This window comes from Rhodnius prolixus, unplaced genomic scaffold (genome assembly GCF_049639745.1).
Source record: "Rhodnius prolixus isolate KJV_2025 unplaced genomic scaffold, Rpr scaffold_13, whole genome shotgun sequence".
NCBI lineage: Eukaryota > Metazoa > Arthropoda > Insecta > Hemiptera > Reduviidae > Rhodnius > Rhodnius prolixus.
The window spans coordinates 3,542,482-3,564,458 of record NW_027411583.1 but is presented as its reverse complement, the minus strand read 5'-3'; the positions used below and the strand labels follow the sequence as shown (position 1 = coordinate 3,564,458).

The window sequence follows — 21,977 nt, the reverse complement described above, 5'->3', positions numbered from 1 at the left end:
TAATTTTTGTAGTATTTTTACTTTATTATAGTATTTTTTTTGTTTAATATCTCATTTAAGAGAACTGCCACATATATATGGAACCACTATCAACTCCTTACGTCCTGTTGAAGGCTGGAATATCAGTTACTGGATTGATGTCTTCATATCCTCATCATTGCTGGACACTTGACACAGTTTAAAAAGATATATGAACGCAAAAATACTGTAACGCTTTTCTTTTTTCTTTTTGTGACGGAATTTTGAAAAACCGAAATACTTTCTTTTTTTACTATTATTTTTATGAACGCACTATTTAAAGAAAATTATTTGTTGAAACCAGAAAACAGTCACGTGGCAATCACTTCCGAAAATTTAACACCACCGCACTTGCTGAAATTAAAAAAAAATATATATAATAAAATGCATAATTAAATTGCTTTACAGAGATAATAAAATATTTTAAATAAAAATTTGCTAAAAAAGAAATTATTTTAAATATAATAATAATAATAATTCATAATGTTTATGTATTCAAACTTTAAAATAGATTTATCATTATCTAGAAACAAGAATGTACCACCAATATTACATAAAAATGATGTGAAAAGAAATGCGCCAAAAATTATTCAACTAATAGTTTCCACATCTTCATCAGCCAATTGGCGCACCAACTGCAGTCAAAATACGTTACCTTGGATTGTAGCTAGACAAAATGGTTGCCCTGGAATCCCCCCCTCCCATACAAGACTGAAAAGGCAAGAAACTACCCATTACCCTGAACCTGAATAACAAAAGTCTTGTATCTACCTTTTTAACTCCGCCCTATTTTTGGACAAACGGCATTGTAGGTATGGTGATCGACTAAATCTTCCAATTCTCAAAGCAACCAGTTACTGACAAGCCAAAAAAATACCATTTTAATGTATCTAACCACACAAAGCCATAATGACCTCAAAATCCCTTTCAATCAAAGAGCTGATGAAAACTAGTTTTTTCAAAATTTCATTTACTCTATAGCAGGTCATCTTAAATCTTTTAAACCGAACACCTATCCATTTCCGCCTTTAGGTAATGCTCCTAGGAGATTGAGGAGAAGATAGCGATCTACTTTCATCATGATAGCAGTAAAGTTAAATGTTCACGATAATAATTCTGACAAAGTGCTATCATGTACCAAACATACTTGTAACAATTGTTGCAGTTGTAAATCTCAATAAAAGATTTTTATACAAATAAAATAAAAGTTATTGATCTGAATGTAAATTATAACTTTAGAGTAGAGGTATTTTCCAAAATTAAACATAGTATAGATAAAAGGTTGAATTATACCTACAGACTGTATGTATTTCCTTATTTTTATTGTAGTCTGTAGTTCCCTTATTTCTCATAATTAACAGAAAGGATGTTATTAATTTGGTTTACTAAGAAGGACTTAGGCCAAAAGATGGAGAAATAAACATGGTTTTAACCAATGGCCTACGACTCAACAGTTTATGACTGTTTGGAGGGGGATATTATTTTCGCAGTTATTTTTCTGAATTATTACGTAGCTGAGCATTGTGAAGTACATGTTAAAAAACGTTAAATTTTTAAATTCTATGTTATTTTTTTCATGTTATTTGCTTCTGTTATGATTATTATCATAATTGGTGGAATTCAGTCTTTTTACTATCCTAAGTGTTGGGAGAGGTCTTTTATACTAGTGTGATACTGGTGAGGTTATGCAAATGAGTTCAGTGAATTAGTGATTTCAAATTGCAGTTTGTGATTTTTAAAAATTTTGATCCAAGAATTGTTTAGTTTTATTCAAAATGAATGGATAATATAATTTATGGATTTGGCTGTGGAATCAACAAATTCAAAATTTATTCTAATTCAACAATTTGGTAATAGCCACAAAGGAAAATTATTCATGTAAATTAATTTTTTGTTTTTTATGTTTTCTATATTGAGTTTTCATCGGAATTACACTTTTTTTAGGGTTTTCTGGGTCGGAAAAGTTGATTATTAAAAAAATTTATCTCTGTAAAGACATCTCGAGACTTTTATGTGCCCGGTTACCTTACAATAGGATTTGAGTTTTTAGCGAAATCCCATAATTTTTTTTTTCTCAACTTCTATCTTCCCACTCATAAAATAAGTGAACTATCACTTTTTCGTAAAAAGATAAGAGTTCTCGGAGATATGGTGCATATTTATGGGAATTACATGGTATGCAGCTTGAAATGAGTGTAACTGTAAGTCCTGTAATTATTGCAATTATGAATAGTATTATCGTACATAAATTTAATTTAAAAATTGTTATAACTTATTACTTGTAAAAAAAAAAGTGCACTTTATTTACAAATATAAATGGCTGCGTGTGTCACAGACATAATAATAAAATCCCCCTAAATCAATGAAAAGTGAAAGCAATTCAGATTCTGTAGATTTCCAGGTTTGTTCTGTCATTCCATCAGCAGCTGCCTGTTCCTATTAATTTTTTTGGAAAATGGGGGGGCTTGTTGGAGGATTTTGATTTTAGGCCACCCTTTTTTATTATCCTTAATTTCTATTTTGTTAAATCAATTTATTTCTATATTCATTAAATGTTAAAAAGAACAATATTTTAAAAAAAGAAAGTCACCTAATTCGTCATTTATCTAGCAGAGTTAACGTTCTTAATCCTGTTTTACTATATTAATTTTCTTTATTATTTGAGAATATAAATTCCTCACTGTACTATTCGATAATCCTTTTCTGTTGTATTCCTTTTTCTTTTGATTATTTTTATTGTACAGAGTTTTTAATTAATTTCCCTTCATGGAAAAGATATTCCCACTAGTGCCCCTGTGTATTCCAGGTTGTATTTTTTTTCCACTTGAGTTTTGGTTGTTTTAATCCATTTTTTTAAGGGTACGATTCATTCTCATAGATTAAATCAACTCAGACTTCGGAAGGGGAAAAAATGAAAACAACTTCGAATATTGGGCACAAATGGGACGCACCTTACCATATAGGGAATTAAAACAGAATAGGAAACTCTATACATTAAAAAGTAAAAAAATATAAAAAAAAAAGAACATTATACAGGATTTTCAAATAGAGGACAATATTCATCTTAAAAAAATAAGGAAAGTTGTAGAAAAATACGACTAAGAAATTAACTTAGCTTGAAAATAGGCAACAAATCTAAGCTACGTTGTTCCAAGTAGGTGTAGGTCGAAATATTGCACATTCAAGTATAATTAGATAACAAAAAAGACAAAAAAATATGTGTATGTACTTATAATTTTATTTATATTTATTTAAAAAAAAAAATATAAATTGCTGTCAAAAAAATAAAAACCATTATTAAAAATAAACTATAATTCCAGACTCTTGGCGAGTATTTCCGATGGTTCCGGTCGCATCACTCTCCCCCCCCCCCACACCCATGAAATAAAATTTATTTGCCGACAGATCTTGACCATCTGGTGGGCTACCTATGTTCAGATTGCCCTGGATAAATCAGTACGTTATTCCAGAACAATCCTGTGTCAATGAAGGCTATCTTTGGGAAAAGTAGATGTTGTGAGGTCCATGTGACCACAAGATGTATTTAAAAAAAAAAAAAGTAGATAGGTACATAGTAATAAAAGAACTCTTGATGAGGATCAACCAATAAAAAAAAAGGATATTTCTTTTTTATTGCCAACGTTTCAACAACAAAGTGTTTCCCTGTCTTTGTGGCAAAAGTTATGGAAAACTTTCCACTTAAAATGAGATGGTAATATATTTTGGATTTTCTAATTTGGAAATGAAAATACATTACTAACTCTATTTTTGTTTAACTACAAGGAAATTTGTTCTTGAACCGATAAAATTAAGGAACAAAGAAAATATTCTTCTTTTTTTCACCTTGGTAAGTCAAATTTAGACTAATTGATATATATATTTTATTATTTCTATTTTTTGTTTTCTTATTTCTTTATATTTCCATTTTCAAAATTAATGATCGTTTTTTAAGTTTACAAAATTGATCTTATTTTAGGCTATAACAGTTAGGAATTGAATTTAAGAATCAATCCTAACATTATGTTCAGACCTAAAATTTCAAATTATTGCAATACTATCAGACAATCTAAGGGTCTAGAAAGAAAAACGTTTTAATTTTGAAAATTCTATATAAAAAATAAAATATTTCAAAAAAATAGAAAAATCATAAATTTATCAAATAGTTTTTTCCTCTTACTTTGATACATTTTTTTTTTCGAGATCATTTTGTGGGATGAATCAGGATCATATTCTCCGTGTTGAATCAGTTAACCAAAGTGTTGCAATAGAAAAATTCTCCCATCTGAAATTAGAATTAAATATTAATAAAAAATGCAAAATATATATTTTTATTAATTTTTATTGTTTATTATGCTAAAATGTATTAAATATTGTAAAAAATAATTTCAAAAAATTTGAATTTAAAAATACGTAAAAAGTGCATTTTTTTTTTATCTTACCTTCGGTTTTTCTTCTTAGGAAAAACTTAATTTTTGTTTTCATCTTTTCTTGAGCTCCTATCTTTTCTGAAATAATACAAATAATTAGAAAATACATAGAATTATTAAAAAGATTGAATACTAACACTTTTTGCTTGGATTGCAGAATTCGTGAGACAAAATAAAATAAAAATTCTTTATATCACGGAAATTAACGTGAGGGGACCTATTTTAGAATTTGGAATAAAAAATTAATAATTCTAGCAAATTATCGTAAAATATTAATAAAAAGGTGAATTATTAACATTTTTAATTTGGATTTTTTAAGAATTAGTTTGACAAAATCGAAACTTAACATGGACAGACCTAAAATTTCTATTATTGCAATACTAAGAGACAATCTAAGGATCTAAAAAATGAACACTTTAATTCTGAAAATTCAAAAAAAAAAAAAAAAAAAATAGAAAAACAAATTTATAGTCATTTTCCATTTACTTTTTATTTTGGTGACCATTTTGAGGGATGAATCAGATCATATTCTCCATGTCGAATAAATTAACCAAAGTGTTGCAATAGAAAAATGCTCCCATCTGAAATTAGAATTAAATATAAATAAAAATTGCATCAATTTAATATATATAAAAATTCTTAAATTTATTAAAACACTGCAAAAAATTTAAATTTTTAAAAACTACATAAAAAGTGAAATTACTTTATGTTGGATCTTACCTTTGGGCTTTTCTTCTTAGGAAATTTGTTTTATTTTTTTCCTGCTCCTAATTTTTTCTGAAATAATTTTAGACATTTTAGATTAATAAAAAGAATAAGTATAATATTTTCTAATTGGATTTTTAAAGAATTAGTGAGACAGAATTAAATAAAAGAAATTCTTTATATATCGGAAATTAGCGTGAGGGGACCTATTTTAGATTTTGGTATGAAAAAATAATAATTCTACAAAATTATAGTAAAATATTAATAGGAGAATAATGGATTAACACTTTTTGGCTGAATTTTTAAGAAAAAAGAAGAAATAAATTATTTTCCGGAAAATTGCGTGAGGGGGCCGATTTTCTATTTCCAAAGAAAATTGAATAAATCCAATTAATTCTAGCAAAATATTTATAAAAGGATAAAGTATTAACATTTTTTAGTTGGATTATTAAAGAATTTGCAAAAGAAAATGGGGAAAAAATTTAAAATTAAAATTCACGGATGATTGCGCAATAGGCCCATTTTCACTTTTTTAAATAAAAAAAGAAAATTATTAAAAAAATAGTTTAAATAGTTAATATTGAGTGGATTAAACATTTTTAGAAAGTTTTTGGGATTGGAAGTTGTGAAAACAAGCTTAAAAAGAAATTTTAATAAAATGAAATTCAATTCCATTTGGCTGGCCATATTGGATTCTCTCTCAGTCAAATTGAATTTTCTTTAAACACATTTTTCTAATATCAATCAATGGTAAAATGTGCAAAATTATATATCACTTTGAAGCTTATAACACAATAAACAAGTTTTAAGTAAAATTAGCTGGGAATTGAGAAATTTTTCCTATTAATTAATTTATTCAATTTGGCTGGCCACATTGGATTCTCTCTCAGTCAAATTGAATTTTCTTTAAACACATTTTTCTAATATCAATCAATGGTAAAATGTGCAAAATTATATATCACTTTGAAGCTTATAACACAATAAACAAGTTTTAAGTAAAATTAGATGGGAATTGAGAAATTTTTCCTATTAATTAATTTGTAAAAAGGACTTACAGCAGGGCTGATCTTCACAGGTCCAGAGCAGGCAGGAGAAGGGGGCTTTGCACTTGCTACGACAGCCTCTTGTCTTAGCTTCAATTTAAAAAAAAATTGTTTTTAAACTAGAAAATTTATACATATTCTATTGTAAAAAAATAAAAAAGAATTTCTGATACGGCCTTTTTTAAAAATTATGCATTAATAAACTCAATATTCAGGGATTATTTTTTTGTATTGTCACTTGAAGTTGAAGTTTTATGTGGATGTACATTACATAAATACGTGGACCAATCAGATTTGATCTCTTATTTAGGAAGTATTTGGCAAATAAAAGGAAGCTTTTAGATTTATTTTGTGACGTAATAGGTTTATAAAGGCTGTGTTTTTTTCTTAAATACAAGCAAAGGGAAAAATAAATGGCTGCCTTAAAACTTGACATTCAATTTTAAATTATAATTTAATTAATGTGTTTTTTCTAAAGATGAAAGAAATGATTATCTATTATCAAATTGGATCAAAATTCATTTAAAAAGTAGAAAAATATTAATTGAACTAAATAGAACAAGCATTCTAATTATTAGTTATAATTATTAAAATAAATGAAAATGAAATTTTAAATATAATTATGTAAGTAAATATTTTATTTCTCTCTTCTTTTTTTTAAATAAAACCACAATTTATTCTTAATTTTATCATTCTATTTTTTAAATTTTACGAAATTATTGGGTTGGTGAGGGGAAACTTGAATTAAAAAAAAGAATCATTAAATGGAGGCTGAGCAAATTAAAATATATATATGTATATATGTATATTTTTTTTTTGCAACGATAAATTAATATTTTTCAGTAATAAATTGAAATAAGATAATGGTATCAGTATAAAATAATTATTAATAATTCTAAAGTTGTGCTAGCTCGCCCATTTAATTTTTTTTTTTTTTTTTTTGTCCAAAAGAGACACATTTTTTTTAATGTGACTTTTTACTATGCAACATTTATGTAGGTAGATATTGAAATGAAAATTTAACATCCTACAAAGATGAAGATACGTATCTTATTTCATTATTATTTTCTTTAATAATTATTTCAAGTTATTTTGGAGATTTTTTTAATTAATAAAAAGTGGTGGGGATAGAAATTATTGGAAATTTGGTTCTAGTAGAGTGTAATTCCAGTGAAAACTCTATTTTCATTTTAAATTAACAGTAAAACGTAAATTGAATGAAAATTTGAATATAATTAATTAATACTAATTAAAAATTCAATTTTTTGTTTTAAAGATAAAGGTTGTATGGAGATTTGATGATTCACATTTGAAAGGGAAAACTGCTATTTCATCACAGTTAATTGGTTTCTAATTACTATTTTATCTATTAAATTAATTTTTGGAACAATTTCATTAAGAAAAGGTATTCATTTTTGGATATAGTTTTAATAGTATCTATTCCTAAAATCGTCGAGAAATGCATGCCCTAAATTGTGAATGAATTTTTTAGTTTGTACACGTCAAGCACCTTGCATTTTGGTGCAGTATGTGTCATTTGATCTTAACAGCTACAAAAAACAAAAATATGAATAATAATAATAAAGTAATTTATTTCCAGCAGCTGACTTTTGGAGCACAGACTCAGCTCGGTAAGACCATAGCCTGGAATTTTTAGTTTCAAGCTGTGATGAAGAATGATCCTGTGTAAAATTGATTCTGCATAGATTGAAGGTATCTCTATCTTGCAATTGGTTTATCTGTTGACCTGAATATAAGTCTTTTGGGGTACACAAAAGAACCGGATATCTATAAACTAATTCAGGTAGTTTCCTTTTTAGCTTTTCGGATTTATTTTTTTAACAGACTGAGGAGTGAGAACTTTAAAATTGTCTTTGATTAAATTGAGATTAATTTCTATTCATTATTATTTCAATTTGAATTTCAATTTGAGCAATGGGAGAATTTTTGTTCCTATTAGCTCCACAAATGTAATTCTGTTGCAAGCAATTGGCTTTTGGACCCTGCTTTGGATACAGTATCTTGGAATGGTGAGATCCAATTGTAAGGACTGACCCTGTGGACCAGTGAGCTGTGTGTGATAGGGGTCCTTTGGAACTACTTCAACCCGGCCCTGGAAATCGACCCTTTGGAGCATACTGCAGGACTTCAGGACATTGCAGTTCTTTTTACACGCCAGATCTATGAACTACAGAGAAATTTCTTGTCAGTCAACGGAAGGAAGCTTAATTGATTAAAAAATAAAAGTGAGAAATTTAAAATTTGTTACTGTTTATTTAAATAAAATTTTATTTGAAATTGTTGATGAATTGATTAAAGCAGGAATTCTGTTACCAGAAATTTGCTTTTGGACTAATATTACAGCTAGGGATTGGATTGCCAGTCCTGAAGAATATTGACCTTTTGGGTTTTGCTACTGAACAGTAGACATGGCAGCCCCATGTCATTGAACTATTAGGATTCAGGTTAAACCACGGATTCTTCCATAGCTTTGGCAGTGAGAAAAGCAAATATCCTCATTAATTGTTTAGGAATGATTTTTTAATTAGATTTATGGTTGTATTTACATTGCAGTCAATAATTTTTTTTGTTCTTACCTAGATAAAAAATAATTATTTCACATGTTACCAAAAGAATAATTTTCCCATTCTTGAAGTTCAAAATAAGTTAAGAAAGCCGTACGTATTTAGTGCAGAAAACCAAACATCGTTCCTGTATTGCCCAGAAAAATAATACTTACACTTTTCTGTAGGATTGGGAAACAATTATTTGGCGAAGGAGATGTAGTAGTCCAGATTTTTGGATTTGGAAGTGTAGAGAACGCCGTTGGATAGGATCACAAAAAAGATGTGCTAGCTGAATAACCCGGAAGGGATGGATCAGCAAGGTGACCACAAGGAAGATCTTGCAGCGTAGGTGTAAGGATGGAAAGCTAAAGAAGGAGACGAATTTAGGGAAAACTAGCAGTTCTGCAATTAACGACTATTGTCTTAGTTCAGTTAAGTAAAAAGAAATATAAGTTCTTAAAACTATTGTAGGATATAATCAGAATCTTTTCTAATACTTATTAGAATAATTCAGCAATTACAATAATAAATGATGGGCATAAAGTTCATGATATTTATCTATAAATATTAAAATTATCGTCTAATTTACAGCAAAACCATCTCGACTGAAAGAACTTTATCAAAAACGAAATCTAACAAAGAAGAAGTCAGCAGAAATGTTACAGAACTTTTGCTTTTTAAATTGCATTAATTTATTACACATTAATTATAAAAATATGTGGACATTTTAATTTTATTAGATCTAAAATGAATCATAAATAATATATAATTAGAAATATGTAATATTTTTTATACTTTTTATTTTATTCTGGAGAATGATGCAATATCTCAAGTCTTTTTACACAATTTTTATACAAATTTATTAAAATAGGAATTTGATGAGCTGAAATGAGGGGAGATGGCGTGCAGTATGGATGCTGGAGAGGTTCTTTTATTGTTTCTTCACTTCTTGGTGAAGCATAGACGATCTCACATCACAGACTGCTTTTCGATTTATGCTGAAATCTCGGAGTTATTTTTGGTCATAGCTGGAGATTATTTCAGTTTAAATTTCAGTGTAAGTAACATATATTTTTTTCTAATGGTGATACAATTGTACTTAAGTTCAAAAAAAATTGGTCTTTCTATTGTCTAAATGAAAGACCTAGGCTTAGCTTGTGAGTGTGGTGTCAAGCAAACCTATGCCACCGTAAATCTCTCTAGATTCTGTATAGTAGATTTGTGTAATCCAGTCTTGGCAGATTTGGAATCTGTAAAAGAAATATCTTGATAATTTAGGTACTTATTTCATAGATTGAAAACAAATCGTGTATATACCTCAATAATGAGCATATATAACACGTTGAGTTCATGGTTTCAAATTTAATTTCACCATGGCTTCAAAAAGGAACCAACAGTTTCACATATCATACTCCATGGACATAGTGTACGATTCAGGCGTTTTTGTGTTGTATGTTGCTTGTATAGTTAAGCTGGCATATCCGAAGGTACCACCAAGTAGCCTGAATCTTGTTCCAGTGGAGCGGGTTACATGGTAATGGTTACAATTTTATGGTTACCAAAGAAATTATTTTTTATTGAATTTAAAACAAACATTCAAATACAGAAAGGTATTCAATGATTAAGTACTTAAATGCTGTTTAAAATTAGTCTTAAGTAGCCCTAATCTGCTTAAAATAATCCCTACAAGAAAAGAAAATCGTTACCAGGTATTCGCACCTTTTTATGTTTTGTTATACCTGTAAGTTAACTACTAATTAAAACATTTTAGAAATTTGTTATTTTAGTATACTTAAGAGAGAACTGATTGAATCTTTTGAAAATATACCGATTAGTGATGAAATCAATTCTGGCTTGGTTTAATATCATTAACGGCTTTTTAGCTTTCTTGATTATTTATTTAACTATTTAACATAAGTTTATTTGATTATTTAGATTATCTAGAGCTGCTGATTAAGGAGAGGCTATTGTCGAGTTATCATTTAACGTGCGCTCTCTTTAACGGAGGGGATGAGAAGATGGTGCATCTCTAAGCTGAAGCTATTTTTAGGAAGTAAGGAGATTGTGAACAGTGACCAGGCATTTTGACATCCACGAGCTTTTTCAGACAACACTGGATATTGGAAAAGTAGTTAATTGTAAGGTTGATTTAACTATTTACTTAACCTCTTCTTTACTGAGTTTGTAGAGAGTTAAAGTGCACACAGTACTGACAATCCAGCCGGCTACATTCCCCACCATACTGAATTCTTTTTAACTCAAGGTTGTTTTCCCCACTACTTGTTTACAAGCATTTTAAAGCTTAAATCCACTTCTTTAAGGGTTTTAATCTTTTTAAATCTCCTTATAATTAGTAACTTATTATATTTCCTGTGCATTTATTCAATTTTTTTCAATAATTAATGCTTTTAATTATGTTTAATTAGCCTAATGTTTTGGGATTATGATAGCTAGAAAGAAATACTTCTTAAAATAATTTATTTTTACGTCTTTATTCTTCTTCACTATCACTTACTGTCAAAAGTTTTAAAATTTCTTCTTCACTTAGTATTTTACCAGCCATAGTTTCTAAACTGAAGAAATAAACTAAAATCTGAACTGTAATAAAATAATCGGAAATTCAAACTCACTAAAGTCAATAAATTCAAAGTAAAAACTATAATAAACTATCCGAACTTCTAAGAATAACTAGAAATAAAAATTAAAACAATAATACTAAAAATAACGCAATAGAAACTAATAAATAAACGCAAATAATAACTACTAAAAATTCAAAAAGTGTAACTAAAAAATTGCAAATAGTTGGTACTTGAACGAAAGCAAACGCAATAGTGATAAAAATATGTATGCAAGGGTGTTATCCACCCTTAACATGTCTTCATAGTCGTAAAAACATAAACCATACAATAAAAAAAAAGGAGCAGGTAGAAAAACTAAATCTAAAAAGGAAAAATAGGGTTCTAGTTGATAGTGGAAAAATCAGTCTGTGTACGAAACAATAAAATTTAAAAACACAAAGTTGCTATCTATTGCCATTCCAGTAAATTAAAAATATTGTCGATACCATAGATTGTATAGATGTCGCTGGAGAATTGAAAACTAATAGAAATATAACAAAAAAAATGTCAATAGATGTCGTTGGGAGAATTAAAAAAATAACACACACACACAAAAAATGCCATCTATTATCATTGTAGTACATTAGAAATATTATATAGAATGTATAGATGTCGCTGGAAGCATTAAAAATTCATCCACATTTAACTGGGAATAGTAAACAAACGAAAAAGCACCAACCGCATAAATGGGTAGTTAGTACCAGGAGAAAGTCGGCCGGCACCGCATTAATGGGGTGTTAGTACCACCAGCACGTCAAGTCAAACCGCATATATGAGTAGTTAGCACTCAAGAGAAACAAAAAAAGTTTTCAAATTTGAAAATATTTGTGCTTCATGGCCAGCAAAGAATATAATTGCTGATGATTGCTGTTATGAACATTCTGCCTGTCCTGACGAATTTATTGATCTTTCAAATATTTATTCGCATATTCAATTATGCAATTGATGTTTATAATTGCATATGATACTTCATCCTTTTTTTTTAACGGGTCTTTTCTTATTATTTCTTCCTTTTAGATGTAGAGGATTTTTAGAAAACCGAGAAGGGCAATTTTTTTTAAACATTTTGTGAGAAGTTCTTAAATATATTATGTAAAGTGCAACTTTTCGTTTCTATGAAAGAATCTTTGACAATGGTGTCAGCTGATACTTTTGTATTCCAAGACAATCCACTCACTAGATTGACTAAAAGACTTATACAGTGACTCCCATTAATATTGGGACACCTATTACAAAATGATTTAAAAGGAAAATGAAAACAACATACAAAAGTTTGGAATTTTTTTTTTTTTTAAATAACATTAGCAACATCTGTGGAAATTATATATAAGTATAACTCAATGAAATTCCAAACTGTTAGGTAGCACTTTTTGAAAAAGTGTAAAATAAGGCTCTCAAAAATATTGGGACACCAGAAGTGCTAGAGTTTAAATGTTCAATATTTAAAATCTCCTACTATTTAATATTTGGTTGGTAATAATTTAATAATTGCTTTTTGACTTACAATAACCCTCTAACGATCAGGCATAGGTGAAACAAGTTTTTGGTTAGGTGGTGTTTTTTTCCCATTCTTCCAGGAAACATCGTTTTAATTTATTTTTGTTAGATATTACTCGTTTACTTATATTACTAGCTAAATATTGCCATAAATGTTCAATGGGATTAAGATCCGGTGACTACGGAGAGGTTTGGAATACTTTTGGCCAATTATATAACAGTCACTGACGTATCACCCAAGCCGTATGTTTGGGGTCGTTTTCTTGGTAGAATTTAAAAGATCCTAAAATACCCAATTTTTTGGCACTTTTTTCCAAATTATTTTTTAATATATTACTATAAACCATTTTGTCTATCACTCCATCAACAAACACTAATTCTCCAAATCCTGATGCGGACATCCAGCCCCAAACCATAACTGACCCACCTCCACCAGGTGGTGGAGCTTTAAAACCCTTTAAAGTTGGCTGTAAATTCTTCTTTTCGAGTTCAGCATTCGCTTTCCTCCAGACCATAACCCTTCCATCTGACTGAAAAACATTAAATTTTGATTCATCGCTAGAGTATATCATTCCAAAAGTCACTATTTATATTAAAATATTTTTCGGCAAATTTCACTCTCCGAACAATTTTACTGACAAAAGGATTCTTCCAGGCTACTCTACCATGATAGTCGAGTTTTCTTAGCACTCTCCGAACAGTTTCTGCTCTTTTTTTGCTCTCTGAACACGTCAAAAATTTCACATAGAAGTTTTGGAGCACTAAGTCGGTGATCTTTTTTAATTCTTTTAATATATAACGCTGCTCTCTGCTGCTCTCTCTCAGAGAGCAGCAGAGAGCAGTTGTGGACGGCCTTTTTGTGGGGTTGAAACAATTCTTTTTTCTTTTTCGTAACGCTGAATGATGATCCACGCAGTAGATGTTTTAGGTCCGATCAGTTTTTCTGTCTCTCGAACACTTTTTATTGTCTTTGTGCAAAGAAATTACAATTTCTTTGTTCAATCGTTGTATTTGTATTTTTGCGCGACATGTTACACCTGGCTTGATTTATATAAACTAATTTAATTATTAATTTCATATTGAATATGTGTTTAAGGTAAATATTTACAGATTGTATAAATATTCGGGCAAAACCTTGGACAAACTATAAATTATAATAGTGTCCCAATACTTATGAGGGGTAGAATTTGCACTTCTTATTATATATATTTTTTTTAATCTACCAAAACATTTTTATGTACTTATTTAAATAATAGTAATATGTAAATAATATGTAATTAATAGTAATTATAAAATGAAATGAATTTATAAAAAAATTTGAATAATTGAGTGCCACTTTTAATTTTCGTCAATTTTTAACTTCTGTATGTACTGTCCCAATAATAATGGGAGTCACTGTATTTAGATACGACACTATTATTCCGATTGACAATCTCGTCGAGATAGAAGTTTGGATTTCAAGATATTCTTGGTCTGTACGTCAGATATTAAGATATTAAGTCTTATAATATCCGATGTTAACCCTTTAACTGCTACAGACACATATACATATGTGCTCACCAGTAATAATGCCTGCCACGCTACGAGCACATATATGTGCACTGCATGGCTGTACCTCTCACGCTAAGGACACATACCTATATGTGTTTCTACTTTTTCCCTCTGACTGTTCGAAGCACATATTTGTGTACGATTGTGGTACATTGGGTTATTCTTTTTTATGAACTATTAGTACATTTTCTTGACGACAGATAGATATTCATCGAAAAATATTCATTCTATAACTAGAACTATTGCTGTGAGACGTGTTCATATTTTCATTCGTTTATTTTATAAAAATTTTATTTCAAGTATTTATTCAGCAGTTATTTTATAGTTTTCGTTAGTCAGTTGTTAGTTTTTTGTAATTTAGTTATTTACAGTTCTAGTTTTTATTAGTTTATTTTTGTCTCTTCCACAATCATGTCTCGTGATAGATACTTGCTCCTTCTAAGGATGTTGTATTTTTCGGCCAACAAAAAAATTGAATCCAGAAGGAGAGAAATTAATAAAAATCAAGAATATACTAGACATTCTGAAAGAAAAATTCAGGAAAACTTTCTGTCCGTTTCAAAATCTGTGTATTGACGAAAGTCTAACTTTGAACAAGGGAAGGCTTAGCTTCAAACAATTTATTCCTTCAAAAAGGATTTGGGATTAAACTTTTTCTTTTGTGCTATTGCGAAACTGGCTATATTTTAGATTTTGTTGTTTATACCGGTGCGAGCTCTAACATTATTATAATGTGAAATAAATAATATGATTTGAAAAACCTTTTACTTAATTCCACAATCTCACAATAAAATTAATAATTTTATTAACTTAATTATGACTAATTAGACGGCAGCTTACTAAAAACATTTAAATCCCCAGTAAAAGATTTAAATCTCCTCTAAACGGTTTAAAAGTCATTAAAGGATATAGTGACGAATTTCTAAAAACTGCTTAGCTTGAGAGGTTAGTACTAGCAGGCAGAGCTCAGCTTGACAGCCCCACTACTCCGCAATACTACGTAGCAGTTAAAGGGTTAATCTCCTAATGAACATAAAAAGAGAAACACTATTATATTTTTTAATTTTTACGAGTAATGGTTCCACCAAATACAGTGTTTAGCAGACACAAAATATTAACGCTTTGTGGAAAGCATCTTAAATTAGATTGTCTCACCTTCGCCGTTGTTAGGTGGCGCTGGTACACAATTCTCTTCTCTCTGGGTTTAATATTCTTTTTCTCAATCTCTTTGCTCGGCAATTCTGTATAAACCAGGGGTCGGCAACCCGTGGCTCGCGAGTCGCATGCGGCTCTTTTATCCAAATTTTGTGGCTCTTCAGCCTGTCCAAAATATATCTTATATTTCAATTTTATTGAAACAAATGAAAATTTCATTTATTAAAGTAAAGATATTTTTTCAAAAATAATTTTAAATGTGATTGGTTAGAAATTAAATAGAATTATATTAAAATACAGTACGTAATATATAGGACTGCCGCCATTTTCATTCAAACACAGGTTTAGTTATTATTTATTTGTTTATTTACTTTGCAATATGTGAAAATAAATATATAAAACATTTAAATGTTATTGAATATCATAAAATAATAATTTGCGAATACCAAAGATCTACAGAGTTTGTTTACACTATCATCCTTGCGGCTCTTGGTAAGATTTATTAAAATTATTTAAGGAGAAATGGCTCTCGACTTGAAATAGGTTGCCGACCCCTGAAACTGATCAAATATTATTTTAAAATAAATTTCAGACTTTTATTTCCATTAAATTCTTAATAAAATGATTTATAATTGCTTCTTTTTTACTTAAAAGTTATTCCTTTTTAAAAAGTAAAATAAAAAGTGCACCTTATTGAAAATTTTAAATTTGTTTTTCAATTTTGGAGGCCTGTTCTTGTTATGAGCTTTTTAAGTCGAAGATAACATCTCTATAGCATTAAAGGATAGGTTAAGGTGTTTCTCTTTTCTTATTTTTTTAGAATTACTTTCCAGGAGATTTTCCATAGCTGAATTGCTTTCCAAGCATTCTCTTTTCTCGTGTTCAACGTTTCCATATTCTTCCTCGTAGACCAAAGGCACAATAAGTCTCTTGTGCCGGCGGTGCCGTGGGACATAGGTCTCGTCCCTCCTTTTCTAATCTATCTTCGTGGGCCATGCTCAGTTATGATCTTCTTAGCAAGGTTACCTTTTTTTATTTTCGAGAAAAGCAAGAATAATTGAATGTGTGTTTTGAAAATTCAGATTATTTTTTTTTAAGAAAAAAAAACTTGTCAGGGAAATCATTTTAAGTAAATAAAAAGGTTATAATAAACTTAACTCCTACTTCGATCAATTACTGAACAGTTCAAAACTGATTATAGTTTTAGCATTCATGTCTAATTATAAATTTTTACCAAAATAAATTCTGAACAAATAGACTCCCCTGATGGTCGAAGTTCCACGTGGACGTTTTTTTGGCTAAAAATATAAGTAAAAATTCAAATGTAGATAATAAAAAATAAAAACGGTTTTTTTTTTTGTTTTTCTTATTATTATTTCATTTATTAATTTGTGAATTCTATAATTTATACCTATTTTAGAAATTAATGTTATGGATCTTTTGAATTGAATAAAGACTTCTTTCTTTCTTTCTTTCTTATCAAAGTTTACCAAAGTTCTAGACCTTTTTCGGTCAATTGGACTGTCGGGGCTCAATTTACGAGAGACGTTATCAAAAGGTACAATCTATGGTCTACAAAAAACCAATTGCCTTGGAATAGTCGCGCTTTCTACGTTACTTTAAGTTTTAACACCAAGATTAGCAACTTATTACCAAATTACTTAAATTTATTAATTAGCTGCCAATTAATCATCTAATAAGTTTCCTTTTCTTGGGTAAATATTTGTCTAGATAGATGTAGAATCTAGATAAATATATTTCGTAGAATCTAAGTTTTACACATAACATGTTTTACTTAAAACTTTTATGGTTTTTTTAACATTCGTTGTAGATCGCTATCTATAGATTATCATCAGAAAACTTTCTCTCATTTTTTAGGGTATTTGTGGGCTTTTTAAAACAACAAAAACTCAAAAATGAAAATTAGCTTAGAGTTTCAAATTTTATTTCTCCTTTCGCTTACGATTCCTTCTTAATAAGTAGTAAAAGAAGGTTTATTTATTTTATTTGCAGCTATGTATAATCAGTCAGTTTTTTTAGATGGTTGCGTGGAAAAATATAAGATTTAAACCAAGTAAGTAATAAATCAAACTTTAGTTTTTGCTGTTTACGTTACTTTGTTGAAAGCTTTAGCTATATCCTATTTTGAAACAGTCGAATTCTATTTTATCTTATAAGTTATCTGTTGTTTGTGTGTTTGAATTTTTGCCTCTTTTCTCAAGTTTTTTCTGCTATACGCATTAATAGTATAAGTTTATTAGTAGTTCATATTGCTGGTAATAGATGTAATGGTTTTTGAGGAGAGAGTTGGTTGTAGATGTTGATGGATAAATAACACTTTTAGTATCGGTATAAGATATTATATTTGTATGTGACTGACTGCCAAGGACTGTATACTTTACACTACAAGAACCGAACAGACTGACTGACGTGGCTAAACGTTGTGTACAATTGAAGTGTAAGACTTTGAACTCAATCTCGAACTGAATATCTAACTGAGTATCGAACTGAATTGAATATGTAACGCAATATCAATATGATCTATCACTGAATTGAATCCCAATTGAATATCCTCTTTGAATTTCCTCTTGTTCTTATATACCTTCGTCGAGCCTCCCTTCTCTGTGTGCCAAGGGGGCTGAACCTCTCCCTCTGGCTAGAGTGGATGAGTGGTGGGGTTTCACTACCCCTACGCTAGGGTGGATGAGTTGTGGGGGGTTCACTACCCCTACATAGAGTAGGAAGTGCTCTGACGTCACTTCTTGTGTTAATTTGTTATTTTATTTGTATTAATTATATTGTTTATTTTGAAAATAAATGCTAAGTCTTATTTCTCTTAAACAGTCTTAATTGGCCGGAAACGGCACACCAATTAATTTGGATAGGATTTAAAGTTTAAGCCTAATTTTTTGTATCGCTTAAAATACTTTGCTGAACAATGAAATTTCGCTTAGTCCTAAATACAATCAGTTCCTTTTAAAATTCACAAAATTAGTTAAATTACTATTTTTCCTTGAATTTTTGGCCATAGAGTAAGAAAATGGTGTTCACTTTTGGCAAGATACCTTGCAGAGTGCTTAGTCAAGCGAAGTACTATTTCAGACCACGATGTAATTATTGTACGTCCATTTAAGATAAATTCTATAGATCTTGTTGCGTTCTAACTAAAATTGTAACTTTTGTTGAAGAATAGTACGTATTACGTATTGATCTACTCATTTCTAAATCCTAAATGAGAAATTGTCTTGTTTTTAAAAAAACGTTTTTGTCAAGAACTTGTTTTTGCACGCACAAAACAAGTCATCAGCATATCATGGTTTGGTTCATGTGTTAACTATTTCTAAACTGAGTTCTAGTCCTTAACTTCCTCCTCTTAATCGATTTTGTACTACTAATCCCATCGCCTTAATGTATTTACGATTACTTTAATAATAAGTTAATAAAATTTAACGTATTATTATCAATATGACAATGTTTTATTAAAATATTACCCAAAATTATCGTTTATAAGGTAAATCAGTCACAATGCATGGTGGTTTGATTAGTGGAATGAGTTAATTCGTATTTATTGGCTCTGCCTTTCGTTTTCAAATTAATGTTTTTCTATCAAACATGAGAAATAATCATAGTGAGTTTCCTGTAGTAACGATTACGATCTTCACGTTCCACCAAATGAGAAATCGCCAAGAGATTTTGACTTTAGGACTTTTTTTAAAGTGTAGAATGATCACGCATCTGTAATTAATTGAATAACGATGGTTGTTTAAAATAAGAGGATAGTTACCCTCTTTTAATTATAATCCTCTTTTTTATTCCTGAGGTTTAGCTGTTTTCTTTTTGTAACTTAACTTTCGGGAACAACTCCGACTCTCGGGTAAGACTATAAGAATCGAAGCTCGAAACTATCTCAGAAATACGTGGTGGGTACTTTTTTAGGTGAGTCAAAGAAGTATTTCAGTTTCACCGAGGACCATTAATGGTTTCGCGTCATAGTTTTATCGAAAATATTTATTTATTTATTTTCATTTGTTTATTTCAGTTAAGAATTTATTTATCAATTACTTTTGTATTTTCTCAAATTATTATTAATTTGCTTCGCTGATTACTTTTATTTTACTTAGTTTTTCACTTTACTTGTATATTCTTTTTTTATTTTTTGCATTATTTAACATAATTTTAAACAATTTATGGAAACTGATTCCAAATAGAATTTTAGACGTATTCTCAAAGGCTATTATAGAAAAGTCTTGTCTTTCTTTGAATCTAATGTTAAGTTCAGTTATTAATGCGGGGGAAAAGAGAATTCAAGAATTCAGAATTGATTCAAGAACCTTATCAATTTCAAAATTTGAGAAGCTATATCATTTTATTATATTTAATCGTGCAGCGGAAGAGAAAAAAATTACATCCAAATTAAGTGTATTTTTAAAGAGTACTGATTAAAATGACTTTAAATGGTCAACTTGGTAAATTATCTAGTTGAATAACCAATAAAAAATTTATCAGTGGTTGTTTAAACGGTCACGAAGTTAAAAAGAAAAAGAAAACTCTTGGCAAGGTAGGTAAAATGAAGACGACAGCGTAATTACCTGACCTGAGTGCTAGGGGATCGTCAAAACGGTTTTTTTACTTTCTATTACCGCCATAATGGAAAGTATTTGATTTCATTGTTGATGTCCAATATGGCGTTTTCACTGGAAAATATAGTTTAGTGGTTTACTGTGATGCTGTGAAAATGGCAGCGTCTGTGCAATAGACATCTGTTATTAGAATTAAATTGTATGCACTTCCTTTGAACTGTACCTTCCTGCGTGTCCTTCTCTATGGGGAGCTCCTTGCTCCTAGATGATCGAGACACGCTGTTGCTGTAGTTTTAATCATAGGAGAAAAATGAACTAAGCGAAAAAATACAAATTAATTATTTAAAATTCTTTATTTGGTAGAAATAATAACAGAATATTACATTTTCTTATAATAAAGATACAGCTTGGCTTAAGCCGTCTGCAGGAGTTGTTGCATGTTTTACAATCAGTTAAAAATATATTTTAATAATAATATTAATAAAATAAATAATACCGATCTTTTAAATTAACCAGTAGTAGCATTTTTAAATGATTAATAATAAACATTTTAAAAAGCGTCTGCTAGCTGAAGCACCAAAACAAAAATATGGTTTTGCTTTAGAGCGACTGCCAGCTGGTATATTATTATTGTGATTCGTACTGTGCTGAATCAATATCGTTTTTTGTACTTTTACTAACACCATATTTTTTTTATATAAAGGACACTTTGCTGAACAGTCATTTTACTGATGAAGTAATAAGTAATTCTCATGTCATGAAATTCTCATTTTCGCTCTGCGTAAAGGTTTGTTAGATTGACTATTTTAAATGAAGTTACATTAATTAATTAATTTTTTAATTTATTAATTGTTAGAAGATCGAAGTATTCAATTTTTTTAACGTATGAGTTTCAGAAATATCCATTATTGAACTTTTGCACTTTTCGATAAAAACAGCAGTAATTTCTCTTCAATTCTTTGATTACAGTTTTTAAAGTTTTCTTGGTTTGTTTTTTAACTAAAACACTTCATGCTAATATCTTTTAAATGTTGACAAATACAATCAACAGGATTCAAATCGGTTGCTGTGTTTGGATCATTTTTGGACCATTGCAGAGCTAGCACTTCTTTAATGGCAGGCTGTTCGGTAAGCTTCGTATCATTGTAATGATAAAATTTTAAATTTCATAAGATGCCAAATTTGTTCTCGCTTTGTCTTAAATTTCAAATTATTATTGCCAAACTAAAAGCAGCATCAATTTCTATCCCATGCAAGACCGGCGACTGCTGGGATAGTGCATTGCATGGGCCTGGCAGATGATAGCCTTTGTAGGTTCTGTCAGGAGGAGGAGGAAACGGCAGTGCACATATTGCGAGGGGCTTGTCTGGTGGCTAAGGATGTTACTTCTCGGGGCTTGGTTATCCAAACCATTAATTATTATAGCAGGGTATAACATACTCGTATATTATAATCTCCTTAACAAAAACTTACAGTTTAAAAAGTTAAGTATAAGGGTTGTTTAAACGCCAAAAGGTACACAAATCAGCAAGTACCCAACATTTCATTAATACTTCATTGATATTATTTAAGTAATTTTACTGCATTAATTTTCATTAATATTTTATAGAATTTATTAGATGTCACAGACCCTTATGCTGGCCATTTTCGTCTACAAAATATTTGTTCAAGTAGCACACCATTTAACTTAAATTAATTGACTGAAATATCTATTTATCTATAATAATCAAACTATTAATCACAGCTTAAAAAGAAAACGTTATAAAAAATAAAATACAAAAAATATGAGGCTAAAAATTTCATAAACGTTTTTAAA

At 29.3% G+C, this 21,977-nt stretch overlaps 2 long non-coding RNA genes across 2 annotated transcripts; one reads left to right on the top strand and one right to left on the bottom strand.

The window, feature by feature from the left end:
* The first annotated feature begins 1,472 nt into the window (after positions 1-1,472).
* LOC141447961 (uncharacterized) lies at positions 1,473-21,977 on the top strand. The gene is made up of 9 exons (XR_012454717.1): positions 1,473-1,896; positions 7,470-7,598; positions 7,794-7,997; positions 8,154-8,439; positions 8,946-9,191; positions 9,632-9,817; positions 10,696-10,898; positions 20,865-20,948; positions 21,213-21,977. It is a non-coding gene; the product is annotated as an uncharacterized lncRNA (long non-coding RNA).
* Positions 2,669-6,736, bottom strand: LOC141447960 (uncharacterized). The gene is made up of 5 exons (XR_012454716.1): positions 6,206-6,736; positions 5,166-5,222; positions 4,932-5,026; positions 4,458-4,523; positions 2,669-4,300 (listed from the first exon to the last, which is right to left on the bottom strand). It is a non-coding gene; the product is annotated as an uncharacterized lncRNA (long non-coding RNA).